Here is a 12,110-nt window from a genome sequence, read left to right on the forward strand (position 1 = left end):
ATGAGCCCAGCCTGTTTTGAGGCAATCATTCACTGGAAGCCCTGGCTGGCAATTTGATCAGAAAGAAAAAAACTATAATTTAAAGCTTTTCAGGTGACTTAGGATGTTACAAGTGGAGACCAAAGTAGACAGCTCTGTGCTGATTACAAAAATCTGTGGGGCTTTATATGATCACAAGTTTGAAGCAGAGTTTGGGGAGCCATTTGAAGAGCCAGCCTGTTTTGGGGTGGTTTGAATGCACTCCCACAGTTTGTATGTTGGAAACAACCCACAAATTCATGTTATTTGGAAGTGGAGCCTCTGGGAGGTGATTAGGATTAGAGGAGAGCATGAGGCTAGAGCCCCCTCCTGGCATCCCTGGCTTTATAAGAAGAGGAAGTGGGACCTGAGCTACTCACCTGCTGTCTCACCACCTGATGCCCTCTGCCACATTATGATGCAGCAAAAGTCCCTCACCAAATGCTGAGTACCTGCTCTTGAACTTCTCAGTCTCCAAAACTGAGTCAAATGAATTTCTTTATAAATTACCCAGTTCTGGGTATTTTGTTATAGCAACAGAAAACAGACTAGGACAGTTTTGTTGTTGTTTGTTTTGTTTTTTAAATATAGGTACAGAAGACTGGGAGCTGAAAATGGGAGGAAAGGGAGAGTTTGGGGAGACAGAGAAACAGGGCTCTGGGGGGATGGAACAGTTGCGCCCAAGGCAAGACCTAGCCAGTGACAGTGAAGGGCTGATGAGTGATGGCCCAGGACTGGGATGGCTGATGTTTTTCAGTAGTGCTAAATGTCTGTGCTGAAGCCACCTTTTGTTTCCAGACTTTTAATAACAGAAGTGAGACGTGAAGGGGTATGGCAAGGGCAGCAATCTCAGGAGGAGAACTCAGAAGAAATCCAGTCTCAGCAGAAGGAAGAACCCCGACGGGAAGCAGCTCCCTGGAGGTGCTACCTGGGTGGCAAGGGCTGTGCTTTCCACTGCCCTGGGTGTGGCGTGGGCTCCTAAGGCTGGAGCTTGTGGGTTTCCTACCCGTTTCTCCTGGGTCTCCCTCTTGTATAGCTTCCTGCCTTCCTCCACTCTCCTGGGGGAGCAGCACAGTCACTGAGGAGTTGGAGACTGTACCCGGGTGGTTAACTGAGAACTCTGAAGTTTCTCCTGTGTGGGTTTGTTTCCTTCTCTGTTTCTCAACCTTTAAGATCTTTTGCTCCATTTGTTCCTGGGAGCTGGAGTCCTTTACAACTAATAAGGCCTAAGGAAGCTGCGCACTGAGGGCTGGGTTCCTCCCACCAGTCCCACCCCAGCTGCCCGTTTGCTTCATGACCACAGTTGCCACAGCTGCATCTGCTGCCACAGGAGTGGTGTGATCCACATCAAGAGGAAGCCACAAGGAGCAGTCACTGAGCATCCTGCCTCTGCCTGTGGGTCTCCTGCCATGAACCCACTAGAAGGCTCTGGGGTGGACGCAATGGCCCCTGTGGGACAGTTGGAGAGGCGGGATGGTGAGCTGTGTCGTCTCTGCCCTCAGGACACTCTGTTTCATAAGTTTGGAGTGTAGCAGGAAGCATGAGGACACTCACTGGGCGACTTGAAGAGAATCTGGTGAAAGAACTGTGTACAGACTTGTGGGCAGGATGGTGGGAACTGCAAGACACAGCATGGAGAATCGACCCTGATTCCACACTACGCAGGAAGGGGTTCCGCTTCTGGGATGGAAGTACAAGGAGCTCCGCAGACCCACTCCTCAGTGGACAGTCATAACTGTGATAACTATTTTTAAGAAAACTTAGTCTCTGGGAATTGTCTTAAAGGCACACCACACTGAACAGAAATCTATTCAAGAAAATGGGCTAAGACTTGGCAAGACTGTGGAGCGGCTGGGTGTGGAAGCCATGTGCTGCTCCTGCCCTCCTCCCACAGCTCAGCCGAGTAGAAGCTCCAGGCAGAGGTGTGTGGTCAGAAAGGTGGGGCTCCCTCTCCCTTCTCTACAGCATCTGTCTGGGGGAAGCATTTCTCATTCTTGCCCACAGCAGGCTGAAGAGCCTCTATTCCAGTTGGCATGGCCTAGAGTCAGAGGCTCCCTTCCTCCACCAGCTCCCACTCAGGAGGGACCAGGCAGCACAGCCAAGAGTACTGGGCCCTCATCACTGCACACCCTTGCTTCAGGACGGGAGTTCCATGTTCAGTAGGGAAGCCAAGAAGACCAAGGACCACCACCTCTTCCCTGTGCTACAGAAGTGGTTCCGACATTTAGTTTGAGCCAGGAAGGTTGTCTACAAGAACCCAGAGATCCAAAGCTTCTCCTAGAACAACTGGGTTTATTTGAAACAGAGTGTGGGAAGACGGAGCCCAAGGTGGAGCTGTTGGTGGTAAGCAAATCACAGGAGCTGATAATGAGTCCAGCAAGGTCGCAGGACACAAGAACAGTGTGCAAAAATAAATTTCATTTTTGTACAGTAGCAATCGCAAACCAAAAGTGAAATAAAAAATTCTCTAATACTAGCAGCAACAAGAATGGAATACTTAAGAAATAGATATAATGAAAGAAGTGCAAAAAGTACATTCTGACAACTATACAACAGTGTTGAAAGAAATCAAAGAAGACCTAAATGGATGGAAGACTTCATATTACTCCATATTACATAAATTTTACAGATTCAGTGAAATCCTCATCAAAGTGATAGCTGGCTTCTCTGCTGCAATTGACAAGGTGATCCCGAAATTCATAAAGAAATTCAGGGAACACAATACTGAGGACAATCTTAAAACAAAGAACAAAGAGGGCTCAACGTTTGCTGAGTCAGAACATAATACAAAGCCACAATTATGAACATGGGGCAGATAAGTAGCTCAATGTATAGCAAGAAAACAGAGTGAGGAGAGTCAGGTGCACCTTGCACTGAAGGCCACTTGGTTTTCTACCAGCGGGGGAAATTGTAATCTTTTCAACAAGCAACACTGGGCCAGCTGGATATCCTCACGCAAAAAAATAAAGCTGGGTCTCATCTCACATACACAAAAATTAACTCAAAATAGGCCAAAGACCTAAATGGAAGAGTTAAAGCTATAATACTATTAGAAGAAAACATACAGTAAATTTTCGTGATCAGGGATGGGATTGGGAACCTGTTTTTTAGACAGGATACAAGGTGTATGGAACAAAAGGAAAAAAAAATAGATAAACTGGACATCATCAAAATTAAGAACCTTTGTTCTTCAAAGAACACCACCAGAAAGTGGAAAGACAACAACAGAATGGGAGAAACGTTTGCAAATTGAATACCACATTACTGGCTTGTATTAAGAATATACTAATGGCCTTTAAAATCCAAAAATCAAAGGCAAATAATTAAAAATGGTCTAAGGATTTGAATAGAAGTTTCTCCCAAGAAAGATATACAAATGTCCAGTAAGTATATGAAAGCACCCAGGACAGCCTTAGTTGTCAGGCAAATGCCAATCAAAACCAAGAAGATACTATTCCACACCCACTAGGGTGTTTATAGCAAGACGGGCAGCGGAGAGTGTTGGTAGGCCGTGGGGGAGCTAAATGCTGGAGACCCTGTGGGGAGGCCGACTGGTCTGGCTGCTTTGGGAGGCCCTCCGAAGATCAGTGCTGCCACATGATGAGGCAATTCCACCTCTCGGCTATACCCCGAGAAAGGAAAGCATGGCCTCGGGCACACGGTATGTGGATGTCACCGCTGCGTTATTCACAACAACAGGGAGGGGAGACCTCCCAAAGGCCCATTCACTGATGAGCGGAGAGCAGGAGGTGGGGTGTTGATACAAAGGAGGAAATCAGGTAGGGCTAAGCATGGCCAGCCCCTGAGAGCCAGCTTCATGACCCAGACACATGGCTGACCATTGTGTGGTGGCCAGCTGAAGGGAGCACTTCAAAGCAACTAAGTTTGTAAGTGGAACATCCAGGTAGAAGTAGCCTTCTGACCTAACTTTGAGAGAAAAAAAAAAAAAACCAGCAAAATAATATCTACACTTTTTTTTTTTTGCCACATTTATGCATAAGTGTTGGCAGGGAACCAGTGATGATTGTCACAGCTTTTGGGGGCTGAATTATGGGTGGAAGATTATTTCTGGTATGATTTCTTTAAATATTGCAAAATTAGTGATTTTTCTCCCAGATCTTGGACAACTCAAACATCAAACTTTAAAAATAGGGCAATTATTTTTTCCTCTTTTGTGCTAATGCTTGTGTTTGCAAATGAGAAATGAGATCAGCTTTGAAAAACTTCAGAAAGGCCCTGGAGTAAGAGCAGACAGGCGTCCAGGAAAGTGTGGTGTAATACAGACAAGCTGTGACGACTTCTGGCGATGGTGAGGCGCAGGGTTACAAAGAGCGTGGAGGAAGAGCCAAGACCCGGGGCACAGAGGGCAGGGCCTCGGGCCCCAGGAGGGCATCTCAAGGCCCCTCTCATGCTCATCTACTCCCAGTGAAGAGGCCCTTGGACTGTTGGCCCTAGTGGGGGACAGAACACCTCAGCAGGGTTCCACGGAGCTTGCTGTGCTGGGAACACCAACACGGTACTGGACGCTGACCAAAGCGCCTCCTGGCCTGAGACGGGACCTCGCTGCGTCTTTTCTTGCTTTTCCCTCCTGGACTCCAGCAGCTGGAGGTGCTGCTGCTTCTAGGGCCAGAGGCGATTCTGAGGACGAGGATGCTTCTAAGGACAAGGGGCATCTGGACAGCGCTCCTGTTCCCCAGGAGGGGTGGGCTCCTGCTGGCCAGCGCTGTCTCAGCTCCGTGCCCTGCAGCACGTCCTCCCTGGTCCTCTGGTGAGCTCTGTCCTCTTGGCTCTCGCCAGGAGCACCCCGCACCCTGTCTGTGTCCACCGGTGGGGGCTCTGGCACTCTCTGTCCTCTTGAGTTCTCCCTCCTGGCATCAGCTCATCCCCTGCATGCCCAGCCTGTGGACGGAGGTCCTGGGGACAGGCAGCTCTCCTGGACCAGAAGCACCAAGCTCAGCTCACTGTTGCTGTGGATTTCTTGGAGTTGCCGTGTCAGCATCTGTCTCAGGCATTTCCAGGGCAGAAGCAAGATGGCTTTTGCTCTGGAGACAGCTCTCCCCCTCCCTCTTTCTCTCCTGCCTTCTGCCTGCTCTAGGCTCCCAGCTCCCAGTGTACTCCATATGTCACGGTGACCCTGGCCCAGGCCTACCTCCAGCGTCCACACTGGTTCTATTTGATGTCTCAGCTCTGGGTATCTCACGTAGCCTTGCAGGCACGTCACTGGAGTCGCCTTGGGTGGAGAAGGGCCCCCTGCCAGCTGCCTGTTCCCAGTGCCAGCCCAGCGCCCTGGCGCATGGTATGTGGCCGATACACGTGCTTGAAGGCAAGACTCTTACTTGCCTAGAAACAAGCGAGGGCCTGGAGTTGCTAAGCAGAGAATCAAGATTCAGTAAGACCAGAAGCGTAGCCATTCTGGAAGTCAGAGAGAATTCATGGTGTGTTTGGAAAAACCAAAGCAGAAACCGTCCTGTTTCCCATGCAGCTCATAGAGGAGCCTAAGAGTCCTAGTACTGCCCGCATGACCTCGGGCGAGATCCGTGGCCCCATCCGTGGCCCCGTAGAACTAGGGCAACGGCTAGGACGCCCTCTGTGGCAAATAGCCTGCGCCCAGGGCCTGGGCAAACAGATGTTAACGCTGTGGAAGCCGCCGGGCGAATGCAGCCCCGGCTGTCCGTAATCTTATTCCCAGTATTTTAAGAATCGTATTCTGACCCTGATAGTGGGCAACAAGCCTCTGTTAACTTTTCTGGGGAGGGTGCAGTCCTGGGCGGGGGCCAATTTCCAGTCTTCCCCTCCAGAGCCTACCTGCTGCCAGCAAGGCAAGGGGCATCCAGAGAAGTCGGAGCAATGCCAGGCTCCACCACCAGGAGGCGCTGCGTCCCCACCGAGGAGGGGTGCCTTCTTCCTGAGGAGGAGCCCCCAGGCCTGGGGGGAGGCCAATTGCTCATTCTGTCTTTTCAGCTTGGGGCGGTTAATTTCTTCTCAAAATGACTTTCCAAGTCTAAATCTGGGGCCCTGGGCTGTTGAGAAGCCCTTCCCATGGGCTACCCTTATCTCTACCTGTTCCAGGTCCCTCAGGATGGTCAAGTCCCTGCCCGGGGGAGGGACGGTGCAGGCGAGGTCCAGCGGCCTGGGCATCTGACCGGGCAGAGTTTCTGGGAGAGCGCAGGGAAGGGGTTCCTTGGTCCCTGTGAGGGAGGGGATTCTCCAGGGAACAGAGCCCAGTCTCTCCTCAGAAGCACCCCAAGGCGGGGCTCTTGTGCCCTCCTGGGAAGCAGGACCGCTTGTCCATCTTGACTTTCCCGACTGCCACGAGCTCCTCAGAGTGCCAGAGGCCTTGGGAGTTTAGTCCTTGGCCGAGGGGAGTTGACCGGCATGAAGCTGCTGAGGCTTGGAATGCCCATTAGGCGTCTTTGGAGGTCTTGTCTGATGGAGTGGAGGGGAAGTTTTAAACCGGCGTTGGCTGGGATTTGAACAGTCATTTATTTAGCTACCACACGGTATCATCTCCTGCCATTCTCACAACCATCAGATGAACAACTCAGGCTCAGAGAGGTTGAATACCCCCAGTCACACAGCTAGCAATTGTCAGGATTTGAACTCAGGGCTATCTGCTCCTAGACCCCCTGCCTCTGTAGCATGGCACAGAGACTGAGGGCCCCTCAGCACCAGTGAGAGTGGACTGCAAAGTCCTGGAGATGGGTGGTGGAGACGCCTGGAAACGCTGTCTGCCCTGCTCACAGCTGGATTTTTGAGGCCACACGTTGAGTCCTTGTCCTTCCTGACACCTCCCTCACTCACAAGTCACCTCCACACCCGGGTCCTCTCTGCCCATTGCCCATTGCCATTTCCAGACCCATTCACTCCCACTCACTCATCTCTTCTCTCTCCTGGAGCCATGATCTTTAAGCACCTACTGTGTGCCCTGCTCTGCACTAACTGTGGGGACACAGTGGCAGCAGATCTGTCCCTATCCTCAGGCCCTCCCTGTGCCCTGGAGGAGTTCCTCTGGTTCTCTGGCTCTCTGGAGTTTACCCGTCCATTTCTGTAGTAGTGGAGGTTCCTGGCATGGGACCCACAGCGCAGAAGGTGGCTGCAGCAGACCCGCCGTCTCGTGTTCTGTGCTCGGCAGTCCTGGGGCAGCTGGGCTGGGCTGGTCTCCAGGTCTCTCAGGGGGCACAGGGAGGGCACTGGCTGGGGCTGTGGTCTTGTCTCAGGGCTCGACTGGGAAAGTCGCCCTTCCCCATCCCTCCCTCCCTCACAGAGGGACTTGGCTCCTGGCAGCTGCTGCAGGACCTCTGGGGCGCTCCCGGGGTGCGTCTCTCCGTGGAGCAGCGCCCTGGGCAGGTCAGCTGGCAGAACTCAGCGAGAAGGAGGCCGCGTGCGGGCAGTCTCTCTCCCAGCGTGGAGGTGACACTGGCCACTGTCACTCTCTTGGGGTTTTTAGAACAAGTCACTGGATCTGGTCCACACTGAGTGGAAGAGCTGCGGACTCCAGACACATCACAAAGGCCAGAAGCTGGGGGTCGCGGGGGCCAGCCTCGAGGCCCCCAAAGATCCACGTCTCTCAAGTGCACAGTCCTCGCACCTCCTCCCGGGTCCAGGCTCCGTCATCATGGAGTCACTCAAGTCGAGGCCTTGTGTCTCCGTCAGGCCTGGGTCTGAAGGTGCTCCAGGGTACCCCGCAAGCCTGACTCCCTCAGTCAGTGGGCCTGGTGGAGACGGAGCTCCTGTCCACCTCGCTCCCCTCCCCACAGGTAGGACAGGGGTGTAGGACACCTGTTCAAGGGCAGAGGCAGCCCTGGGGCCGCTGGTGCACAGCAGGCAAAGGCCCGGAGCCCTGGCCGGGTGTCCCAGCCTGAGGTGGGTTCCACCCGCTTGGCGCTGCGCTCCTGCTGGCTGGCGTGCTGCCTTTCCTGTCAACCCTGTGCCTTGTGGTTCAAGCTGGCAGAGACTGCTGGTGGCCGGGGTTCCACGGCACTGTAGCAAGCCTCTCCTGGACCGGGTGGGGCCTGCAAGGTCACGGTGCTGCTGTTTGAATCTTCTGTGTTCCTTTCAATATTTCATAATGAGTGTTAAAAAAAAAATGACCACACAGACAGCTCAACGGAACAGAATAGAAAGTTCAGAAATGGCCCAAGTCCATATGGAGATTTAGAATATGAAAAAAGTGGCACTTCAAATGCTGGCAAAACAATTGGCTTTCTAATAAACAGACTGTGACAAGCAGATGATCACTGGGCACCCCATGAATCAGGAATGTAAACAGAAAGTGAAGCAATGCGCGTCCTAGAAGGCTGAGTTCTTCTGTAGGGAGGAACATTTTTATTGTGACTTAAAAATCCAGATGCCATGAATGAAAGAAAACTGGAAAAATAGGGGAAAGAAATCTATGTGCACAAACAATTTAGTTTTGTTTTTTAAAAAGCCCTGGCAGAAGCTACCTGGCACTATGCTCCTGAAACCCGGGGCACCTTCACCAGCACACAGAGAAGTCACGGAGGCCCAGGAAGGGCAGGTGAGAGGGCCTGTGGGCGGTGGAGTCTGAGTCTCTGGATCCCTCTGCAGACAGGCACAGCGGGCAGAGGAGCAGACAGCCACGGGCCCCATGAACAGTGAGGCTGGGCCACGGGCCTCTCGGGAACTTCAGACTGCGGGCAGATGGGAACAAGCCGTCCGCGGCCTGACCACTGTGCGTCTGTGCAGGAAGAAGCAGGGAGAAGCCCCGGAGCAGCTGCTGGAGCCCAGGAGAGGAGCCCAGGGAGCCACAGGATGGTGAGAGCACAGCAGCAAAGGCTGTGGGACCCCAGTGGCCGCCGCTGCCATTGTCCCTGGTTAAGGTGCAAGGGCTGGGGTGGTCTGGACCCTCTGGACTCAATATTACCCATGCCCTGGAGGAAGTGCTGGGATAAGGAATTTGAAGGAAAGGGGCAACTGGGAAACAGCGGGAAATCCGGGAACTCCGAGCAGGGGAGCGTTGCCCGGGGATCTCTGGGGCCAGGCTGCCTACTGCTGAACACTTCCCGGCCCGGCCTGCAGAGGGCGCCCTGCGCGGCGGGAGGAGAAGGTCCAGAAAGCCGCAGCGGAAACTGAGGGTGGACACCGAGCAAGTTCTAGGTGAAAAGCCAAGGGGAGAAGACAAGGAGAAGAAGAACCAGAGAAGCAGGAGAAGGCCTGGCCAGGCCCCCAAGAATACAGACACGAGAAAACAGCCCTTGACCTTCGTGAAGACTGAGGCCAAGAAGATGCTGATTTCCCCACGGCCGCTGGGCAGGCTCCAGGCTGCATGTCCAGGCTAGGCTGCGGCTTCTCGCTGCGATTCAGGGCAGCTCCGCAGGGGAACTGACACCAGGTGAGCACCCTATGGGGACACTGACTGCTGGAGATTGGAGGTTGAAGAGCCTGCCCCACGTTCCTGTCCCCCATGAGCTGTGAATGTGACCTCGCTGGAAGTCGGGTCTGGGGAGGACTGGATGGGCCCCAGACCCACTGTGACGGGTGCCCCTTAAGGAGAGGAGGCAGAGTCTCGGAGGGGCTGCATGCTGGCAAGCAGAGCTGGAGGGAGCCTCAGCCAGCCAGGGGAACCGCGGAGGGCGTCCTCTCCAGAGCCTCCCGAGGCAGGACCCTGCTGGCCCCTGGATCGGGGATTTCAGCCCCTAGGACTGTGGGGAGCCGTCTGTTCTTTTGAAGCATAAAACTCAGAAAACAGATGCACCTACTTGTCCTTGACCAATGGCCTCTTCTAGAAAGGTGGCACTGCAGCCTGACTCACTCGGCACATGTGCGTGACCGCGGGTGGTCTGGGTGCTGAGGACCAGCTGAGCGAAGGTGGCGCTGCCTCAGCTTTGGAGGAAGAGGAATGTCCTCTGAGCTGTGGAGGCTGACGGTGGAGGTGGTACCCATGGCTCCTGCTCTCCCGTGCACACACGGCTGGCCACAGGTCTGGGCTGGCCTTGTGCCTGTAGAAGTGAAGTCCAGTCCTTTGAGAGAACTGGTCTTCAAGGCGACTGGCCCCTGGGGCGCCTCTCCTGGGTGCATGCCACAGTTGGGGCAGACAGGCAATATGACTAGTGCGACAATAATGTTGGGGTGTCACGGTCAGGAACCGTGTAGCCAGGGCCTCTCTACCAACAAGTGTAACCTGGGGAAGACACAAAGACGCTGATGTTCTGGCCGAAGGATGTGGTGGGGACTTTGAAAGTCACCCAAGCCTGTGTTCCCACTTTACCACCAGAGGTGACCTTGTGGTGGAGTGTGGTTCTCAGAACCCCCCTCAGGTACAGAGTGGACGGGGCAGCCGTCTGGCCCCCCGAGACCTGACGTTTCATTTTAAAGTTAGTGTTTTAGATGCCACGTCAGCTTCTCGAGAATCTGCTTAGGGTCACTTTGCTCTGGTCATTCTGAGCTCCAGCAACGTGGGCTCTCTGCCCCACACAGCTGTGACCCGGCCTGAGCTGCCCCTCGGCTGGCATCGGGCCCACCACGCACCACCTCCAACCTCCAACATTCAGATGCCACCCGCCTTCCCAGGGAGTGCTGGGGACATTCCATGTGGTCTAATCCTTGGCAAAGTTCGCCTCCTGGTGACACGGTTGGGGTGGGGAGCAGATCACTGTCCCAGCTGTCATGGGCAGCAGAAGAGGAAGCATTCACACTGTCACAAACACCGTGGTCCCTTCAGAGCTGGAGTTGAAACCCCCAGAGGGACTCCACGGTAGATGAGTCTCCTTATGTCCACCAGCAAACCCTGCGGCTCGGTGTGTGCCAGCTGGGTGACCCTTGACACTTTGCTCTGCTTCCCTAATCCAGATGGGGATACGGACCCGGGACGGGGGAAGCTGTCCCCACAGCGGGTGGTGGGCGGCAGTGGCCCTGCCTGCCATTCTGGATTGGGTGATGCTGCCGTGTGGTTAAGCACCATCTGGAGGCAGGGTTCAGGGCAAGCGCCCCACCTCAGACCCAGTGGGCTCTCCTGGCCCCAGAGGGAATGCCCCAAGTGGTAGGAGAGGCTTTGTGGTCGGGTGGCCGGGGACCACACTGAGTTTATGCTAACAAGGGGACTCATGGGAGTCCCTAGACATTTGATGCTAATGAGATGACTGACCAGGATAGGTGCTGGTCATGCAGAAGGACTGACCATGGTAGGATGCCCCACCCTCTGGGGAGAGGGGGCAGGACTCAAGTGATGGGTGGTGGTCTGTCCACTCACTTAGCCCCTTGCCTGCAGCAGCTGAACCAGCCAGCTGCCCTCGTAGGCTTGTCCAGCACGAAGGAGTGACAGTCTTGTTCCCAGAGGTCTGGCGGGTCACGTGTGCACTGTCAGCCAGCCATGTGGCAATGCCAGCAAGAAGCTTTGGTTGGCTTAGACTGTCACCTGACCAGTGCTGCCCACAGCCCCGTGGCTTCTAGGTGGTGGTGGTGGGGCTTTGCCAACTGAAGTCTTGTTAGAGTCACCTGAAGCAGCGGGAGGATGCTAGGTGTCAGATCAGTGGAAAATGGCCAACATTGTTGAGTGGTTACTTCCTAAAGTGCTGTTGAACCTCAGAGGGGCAGAGGTCCAACCTCAGTGAGTCAACGCAGGCAGAGCACTGGGAACAGCACCTGCCACCCAGCCACTGCCAGCAGGTGCCAGGAACCGTGCTCACTGCAGCAGCAGCAGCAAGAAGTGGCTAGTTTCTCCATTTGACAAATGAGGAAACCAAGGCTCAGAGAGGTTATGTAACTTGCCAGAGATCACACAGCTGGTGAGAGAAGGAGTCGAGGCACGAAGCAGGCTAGTTTGACTTTGGAGTTTAGTGCTCACTCTACAATTCTGCTTCAAGAGGGATGCCTGCTGCATACATATGGCCACAGCCAATGGCAGGAAGCTAGGTGAGCGTATACCTACAGCATCCAGATGGTCTATTTAGATTCTCTCAGTGGCCTGGATGCCTGGTTTTAACTCAGAGGTGCCATTAAGCCGCGTTTGTATTTCGAGCTGTCTTTCAGGAACGTAAGCACGAACAGCATTTCATCAGCCACGGAGTTAACGTAGCTTCCAGAGCTACCTTCAGGTGGGAGAACCGTGTGGAGACAGGGCTCTCTGGGGGCAC

The sequence above is a fragment of the Marmota monax genome, unplaced genomic scaffold (assembly GCF_021218885.2).
Source record: "Marmota monax isolate L192 unplaced genomic scaffold, Marmota_monax_Labrador192_F-V1.1 WCK01_AAM20220418_F8-fsc00230, whole genome shotgun sequence".
In the NCBI taxonomy this organism is placed as follows: Eukaryota; Metazoa; Chordata; class Mammalia; order Rodentia; family Sciuridae; genus Marmota; species Marmota monax.